This window comes from Myotis myotis, unplaced genomic scaffold, assembly GCF_014108235.1.
Source record: "Myotis myotis isolate mMyoMyo1 unplaced genomic scaffold, mMyoMyo1.p scaffold_m19_p_2, whole genome shotgun sequence".
Taxonomy (NCBI): domain Eukaryota; kingdom Metazoa; phylum Chordata; class Mammalia; order Chiroptera; family Vespertilionidae; genus Myotis; species Myotis myotis.
This window is the reverse complement of record NW_023416324.1, coordinates 189618431-189626422: the sequence shown is the minus strand read 5'-3', so window position 1 is coordinate 189626422 and position 7992 is coordinate 189618431.

Sequence of the window (7992 nt, the reverse complement as noted above, 5' to 3'; positions counted from 1 at the left end):
TATATACATTATTCTAATTATATATATATATAGAGAGAGAGAGAGAGAGATAGATAGATAGATATAGATATAGATATTATTCTTATACTCAATATAAATTATGCATTTTAGGATGATTTTATGAGGGTATCATTCATTTTGCATTTTTTATTGAATTCAGAGAGGAAAGGAGAGTGAGTGAGATAGAAACATCAATGATGAGAGAGAATCATTAATTGGCTGCCTCCTGCACGCCCCCTACTGGGGCTCAAAACTGAAACCAGGGCATGTGCCCTGACTGAGAATTGAACCCTGACCTCCTGGTTCATAGGTTGACACTCAACCACTGAACGCCCGTTGGGCACATTTTACTTTTATCAACTTCATACTAATATATTATTTTCACACTGAAATTATACCAGTTAAGTATTAAATTATGTACAACAAACAACACAAGAACACAAGTCCATGGTTGATAGAGAAATAATTTATTTTTGTGTTCTGTAATACTTATTTACTTTTACAAAGCCTTCTAATTTCTATAAGGAAATACTTTTCAGAAGAGCTAACAAATGCAGAAAGTAGTTTGACAAATGCACATATCCTATCTAATAAAAGAGAAACATGGTAATTAGTGTACATCCGCTACCCTGCCCATTGGCTGATCAGCGAGATATGCAAATTAACTGCCAGCCAAGATGGCGGCCGGCAGCCAGGCAGCTTGAAGCTAACATGAGGCTTGCTTGCTTCAGTGACGGAGGAAACCAACGTTCCTCGCCTGCCTTGCCAGACTCTGAGCTTGCAGTTTGAAACATTGTTACAAATATAGAAGCTAAACAAAACCCCAGAAACCTGCTTTCAGCCCGCTGGGATCTCAGAGCTGGAGTTGATACAGTGTTTCGATTATAGAACCCAAAAACCAGATACTAGCTTTCAGCAGCAGAGGCCTCAGAGCTGGAGCCAGAGCTAAAGCTGTCCCAGAATAAAAAAGAGAAAAAAAAAGAAAAAAAAGAGCAGTTGGGAGCTTCAGTCACCCCCAGCCTGAAAACAGCCCTCAGCCCTTCACCCAGACTAGCCAGGCATCCCAATGGGGACCCCCACCCTGATCCAGGACACCCTTCAGAGCAAACCAGCCAGCCCCCACCTGTGCACCAGGCCTCTATCCTATATAGTAAAAGGGTAATATGCCTCCCAGCACCAGGATCAGCAGAGCTACGAGGCCTCCCAGCACCGGGATCAGCGGAGCTGAGAGACCTCCCAGCACCAGGATCAGTGTGACAGGGGGCAGCGCCCAAACCCTTGATCGCCCTGCAGCTCTGTGTGTGACAGGGGGTGGGGCCACAACCTCCCTATCCACCCTTCTCTGTTCGTGACAGGGGAAGGCGCTCCAACCCCCTGATCAGTCCTGCTCTGTGCCTGATAGGGGGGAGCTCCCCAACCCCCTGATTGCCCTGCGGCTCTGTGTGTGACTGGGTGCGGCACCCCAACCCCCTGATCAGCCCTGCTCTGAGCCCGACCAGGGGCTGCACCTTGGGATTGGGCCTGCCCTCTGCCACCCGGGAACAGGCCTAAGCCAGCAGGTCGTTATCTCCTGAGGGGTCCCAGACTGTGAGAGGGCACAGGCGGGGCTGAGGGACACCCCCTCCCCCCAAAATGCACAAATTTTTGTGCACCGGGCCTCTAGTAGTTTAATAAAATTACATAAAATTAAATTGAAATCCTTGCTCTGTTTTAAATACTATGAGTCTTTTCAGTTAAAATAGATAATCTTTTTGAGCACTTATTATGCTTCAGGTCCTGTAACAGATGCTTCACATGCATTATTAACTACTGTCTTCACAATGGCTGTGTAAGGCAAGTGCTATGGTTTTATCATTTGATAGATGGAGAAATTGAGTTTTTCAGGGAGATCAATGATTTTACAAAGGTGACGCAGACTAAATGTTACTAAATGTAAAATTCAATTACACTGAGTTTTTCCTCTTAAAATTCTTGTTCTTAGCAATGATGCAAGAACACCTGTTATATTCATTTACAAAAAACATTGAGCACTTTTTTTTTTCTCGGGGACCTGCAAGCCATTTCTTCACAATGTAATCACTGAAGAAGATAATGCTTCAATTTCCCAGTCTCTGTGTGAGGGTAGAATATTTTGGTGGTTACCTCCCACCAAGTTATAAAATACCACCTGTCATGAGGGTTCGTTTATTTTTCCTTTTCATAAAGCCAATCAGCAAACAGGTGGCCTAAGATTTTCCCATAATTTATTTTTTAAAACTCTCCAACATTTGATTCAGTGGACTTCAAAAGACTTCTCCCAGATTGCAATACCTTTGACTAAAAACTTCCTTGCCTATTTAACTTGGCCCAGTTCAATTTTTCTTTGACATTACTCAAAATACTTTACTGTAGAGACCTATAATTTTACATATGTGTAAAAGGGGCTTTTTGCATTTATATGTGGAATATGTAAATATTTATGATAGGTACAATATTAAATCTTGTGTCTTTGGCTTAAATAAGTCAGTGGGCAAAATGATTTTGAGGACTTCTAAACTTTCTAAACCTTGCTCTTGTAATTTGTACTATCATTTTACTTTTTTCCTCAAGGAAAGTAATAACAATAATAACAATTAAAGGCAGTTAAAAAAAATAACAGAAGTTCATAAAAATTTAAATTCTATAGTTTAGGAATTAAATAATTAGCCTATAAACTCTTATACTAAATACCTTATTGCTAATAAGTTTAAATATTCCTTTATTTTTTTAAAAAAATTTACCTTTATTGTTGAAAGTATTACAGATGCCCTCTTTCCTTCCCTCATTGACCCCCTCCCCCATGGGTTATGCATATATGCACATAAATCCTTTGGTTAACCCCATCCCCCCACACCCACATTCCCTCTGAGTATTGTCAGTCTGTTCTATGATTCTATGTCTCTGGATCTATTTTGTTCATCAGTTTATTTTGTTCATTAAATTTAATGTGAGTGAGATCATGTGATACTTGCCTTTATCTGGCTGGCTTTTTTTACTTAGCATAATACTCTCCAGGTTCCTCCATGCTATCTTAAAGGATAAGAGATCCTTCTTTTTTACAGCTGCATAGTATTCCATGGTATAAATGTACCACAACATTTTTATCTACTCATCTACTGATGGGCACTTGGACTGTTTCCAGATGTCTTTATATTTTAATACTAACATGTAAACTATTTTATACTAAAGTAATAACTTAGTTTACAAAAACAAATATAACAAGTAACAAAGATTATATTACGAAAAGTAAGAGTGCAGATAATGGGTTGGCTTGCTTTTGACATTCATTGTACCTTTGGGAATTATTGCAATGCCTACTATCAACTCCCCTGAAAGGTTGTAATTATTATTGTTATTATTATTATTATTAATATCATTATTTATCAGACCAAAATGTTGGTCAGTAAATAGGTGCTAGAATAAATTTATTTCTATTTTAGGCATTTTCAGTTTGAGGTTCAGGAAGGAATTTTTAGGGGAAGTTCAAATACATTTTGAGACAAACTTTTAATATGGCAGGATCTGTTGAAAGCAGTAGAAAAAAACAAGTATAAACAGCTTTGTTTCAAAGACTAAATGTAGCTCTTTTCCTCCAAAAATGTTAACAAACATACTATGCTTCACTTCTTCAGATAATGGTGTTTCATGAGTCAACCAAATGTTTTCCAACATTTCAACCTACCCAGTGCCCTATGTCATACCTGATATTATCTATTTCAGCTTTGGGAGCCCTTCCGCTCAGTAACCACAGTCAGTTAGATTTCTGGGCAGGTGTTTGAGCCCTCTGTCTGACTCCAGCTTGTTTGCACAGGAGCAAAATTCTTGAGAAGTCCACTTGAATCAGAGGCATCTGTTACTATAGACTCATTTCAACATAAGGGCTAAGCAAAATGTCCACAAAGCAAGGCCAACTGTGAATATTTATATAGACTGCTCTCAAAATCTGCCAACTGGCTTAAGAAGCCTTCATCTATTCTCTACCAGGAAATCATGTGTGTCATATTCCATCCCCATTACTAAAACTGTCAAGAAATGTGCAGGGTCCGAGATATCACCCTACTTTCAAGCCAATAAGTTAGCCTGTCACCGTTTTATAAATGCTAAGACACAAAACTCCTGGATTAGAAATGAAGGAGAGATTATTTTTTCATAGCAACAGCTATGAGAATCAGCGTTTTGCACTGGTTACCAGAGACATAATTCCCATGGGGTAGAGAAAAGAGAGCATATAATAGTTGAACATGCAATAGGTTGTGTCATAGGAAAGGAACATGGGCATTAGAGTTGCCTAATATTTTAGAAAAGGCAGTGGGCCTGACCATCTTCTGCTCTGTAGGAAGACACTATCTCTAGCTTCCTAAGCTGTTGGCATATATGTATATATTTTATATATGTAAATATTTCATATATACTAGTACATATATAAAAATCTGAAGTGGCATGGATATATTATATCAAACAGTACTGTCTCTAAAACAGTAGCCTTGTCAATATTCCTTCCCACAGACATTTGTCTTCTAATCACATCCAATTTTGTATTCAGCACATCCATCATTTATTTCTTTGTTGGACTTTCATCTACCTTATTTGCATGGTAGCTTAGAATCATAAAAATGATTGTGCAGGCTGAAACTCTACATGATATAATTAATATTCAATGGGGAAATTGCATTGTTTCTTGACCTTTAAAAATGTTTTAGTGTTGGAAACACATAAGGAAAGAATAGTAAAACAAATACTCATTTTGCACAGCTTAATTTCAACATTACAACTATTGATAATTATTAAAGTGTTTTATTTTTTGTGAAAAAACTATCAAGTAATTGTATAGTGTTTGTCTTCTCCTCATCTTATAACTTCCATTATAGAGCAGGGGTGGGCAAACTTTTTTGACTCGAGGGCCACAATGGGTTCTTAAACTGGACCGGAGGGCCGGAACAAAAGCATGGATGGAGTGTTTGTGTGAACTAATATAAATTCAAAGTAAACATCATTACATAAAAGGGTACGGTCTTTTTTTTTTCTTTTTAGTTCTATTCATTTCAAATGGGCCGGATCCGGCCCGAGGGCCATAGTTTGCCCACGGCTGTTATAGAGTGAACACTTGTATGATTTTAGGAAATTTCATACTTCTTTCTAAGTTTGAATTTGATTCCAACATTTATCCTTTGTATTTACTATGTTATAAAAATATATTCAAGAATTACTTTATTATGAAACTTTTTGCTGGTGTCATTTTCTGTAGGACATCTACATTCCTTTTATTTTATTTTTTTAAGATGCAATTTTATTTTATTTTTTGTTTTATTTCTTAAAGTATTACAAAGAGTATTACATATGTCTCCTTTTTTTTCTCCCCTTGACCCTCCCCTAGGGTCAAGGCTCTCCCATGCCCCCCAGTGTCTTGTGTCCATTGGTTATGCTCGTATGCATGCATACAAGTCCTTCGGTTGATCTCTTACCCCCCTCCACCCCCCAAACCTCCCCAGCCTTCCCACTGTAGTTTGACAGTCTGTTCGATGTTGCTCTGCCTCTGTATCTATTTTTGCTCATCAGTTTATAATGGTCTTAATTATCCATAAATGAGTGAAACCATGTGGTATTTTTCCTTCATTGACTGGCCTATTTCACTTAGCATAATGCTCTCCAGTTCCATCCATGCCGTTGCAAATGGTAAGAGTTCCTTCTTTTTAGAGCAGCATAGTATTCCATTGTGTAGCTGTACCACAGTTTTCTAATCCATTCATCTGCTGATGGGCACTTAGGCTGTTTCCAGATCTTAGCTATGGTGAATTATGCCCCTATGAACATAGGGGTGCATATATCCTTTCTGATTGTTGTTTCTGATTTCTTGGGATATATTCCTAGAAGTTTTAAATACAATCACTTTCTTGCCCAGTTGGCATGGCTCAGTGGTTGAGTGTCGATCTATGAACCAGAAGGTCATTGTTGATTCCCAGCCAGGCACATACCCTGGTTGTGGACTCGATCCCCAGTGTGGGGCATGCAGGATGCAGCAAATCAATGATTCTCTCTCATCATTGATATTTCTAGCTCTCTCTTCCTCTCCTTTCCTCTCTGAAATATATATATATATATATATATATATATATATATATATACAAATACAATCACTTTATTTATGTTAATAAGTTTACTTTTACTTAAGTTCCTCTGGCTGCATATTACATCTTTCAAATAGCGGACTTGTCAACCTTTCCACAGGCATTTATCTTTTAATCACATCCAATTTCATGGTCAGCATTTTTTTTTAATATATTTTTATTGTTTGTTTTTTGTTTTTTTACAGAGAGGAAGGGAGAGAGATAGAGAGTTAGAAACATCGATGAGAGAGAAACATCGACCAGCTGCCTCCTGCACACTCCCTACTGGGGATGTGCCCACAACCAAGGCACATGCCCTTGACCGGAATCGAACCTGGGACCCTTCAGTCCGCAGCCCGACGCTCTATCCACCGAGCCAAACCGGTTTTGGCCATGGTCAGCATTTTTACTGTCTATATCTCTATTAGACTTTCATCTTTGTTGGCCATGTCCCTCTTCTCATTATCCATTTTTTTGAAAACTATCTGGAGGTTTATTACTGGTAGACCAGGAGGCCAACACAATTTCACACTTGCTGTCTGAGTATGAAATGAATAAAAGATACACAGTGACCAATCAGCAGCAGACTTTGAAAGAAGTAGCATGACTGAACACTATACCCATTTGTTACTTACATAGTGGTTATGGAGTGAAAACCTAGTGGTAAAATTTGTACTTTATGCAGCCACTCACTAGTATTAATATTCTGTGTTAACTGAAATCTGAGAGAGAGTATATGTCTTCACTGTTATTGATGGATTTGAGAATTTCTGGGGAACATAGAGGTTACTCTACACTTGCCAGTCTTCCCTTTCTCTATATGGAGTGGTTTTATCCTAATGGATTATTCTTCACACCAGTTGACAGATTTTTGAGATTCTTTAGAATATGTATTTGCCATTTTGATCATTTGAGAACCTCTGCCAAATTATTTAATTCTTCAGAAAAAAAATCCGAAATGATTTCTGATGTGACAAATTTACAAAATAATGACAATACAAGTGCCATTTATTTTGGAATAATTTATCTTTTGAAGAACTCTAGGTGATGTATAATATAAAGTCTCCTTATATACTCTCCATATATTTATTGCTAACCTTATAGAAATTTATGTGTTTTCTAATTAGAAACAAATGTATAGAATATTACTATCTTTTATGAAACCATTTTAATAATGAAATTTTAATAATTTTAAAACAATTGTTTAAATTTATAAGATCATTTCCCTTGTAATTTTTAGTGTCATTTCCCTTAATTATAACTCTTGTAACTTGGATCAATTACAAAAAAATAATATGGCAAATATTAATATTTAAAATAGGAAAAGTATTAAACAAAAATAACAATAATTAGGTTTGGTTTTTGGTATTCTAGAACTGTGCATTTTGAATGCAGGAGTATTTTTTCCCCTGTATATTTCAATATTTAACACAGATTTATTCCATATAATTAGTCATGATCTGATAAGGACAAATAAAACTATCTTATTGTTTTAAAAATAATGCTAAGTATATTGTCACCACATGTCCTCTAAGATTGATGTTTTTAAAATAAAATTATTTACAAATAATATATTCTGCAGGGAAACAAGTAAAATAGCTTTCTTATATTTTGTTTTATGAAGGATGATTTTGTTCACAACTAAGCATTTGGGAAGAAAATCCGGTATTCCAACTTAGATATTTTTTCAAAATAAATTACCTTCAAATATATGAAAGACTATAAAGAGGTCTCTGAATAATGACAGTAACAGTCGAAATTAAATAAACTTGATAGCTTGTATTTGTTTTATTGCTAACATATTTTATGACTCAACAGCATTGCAGTGTTTTTCTAATTTTTGCTACAAAAGGAAAGTAAAACAACAGTT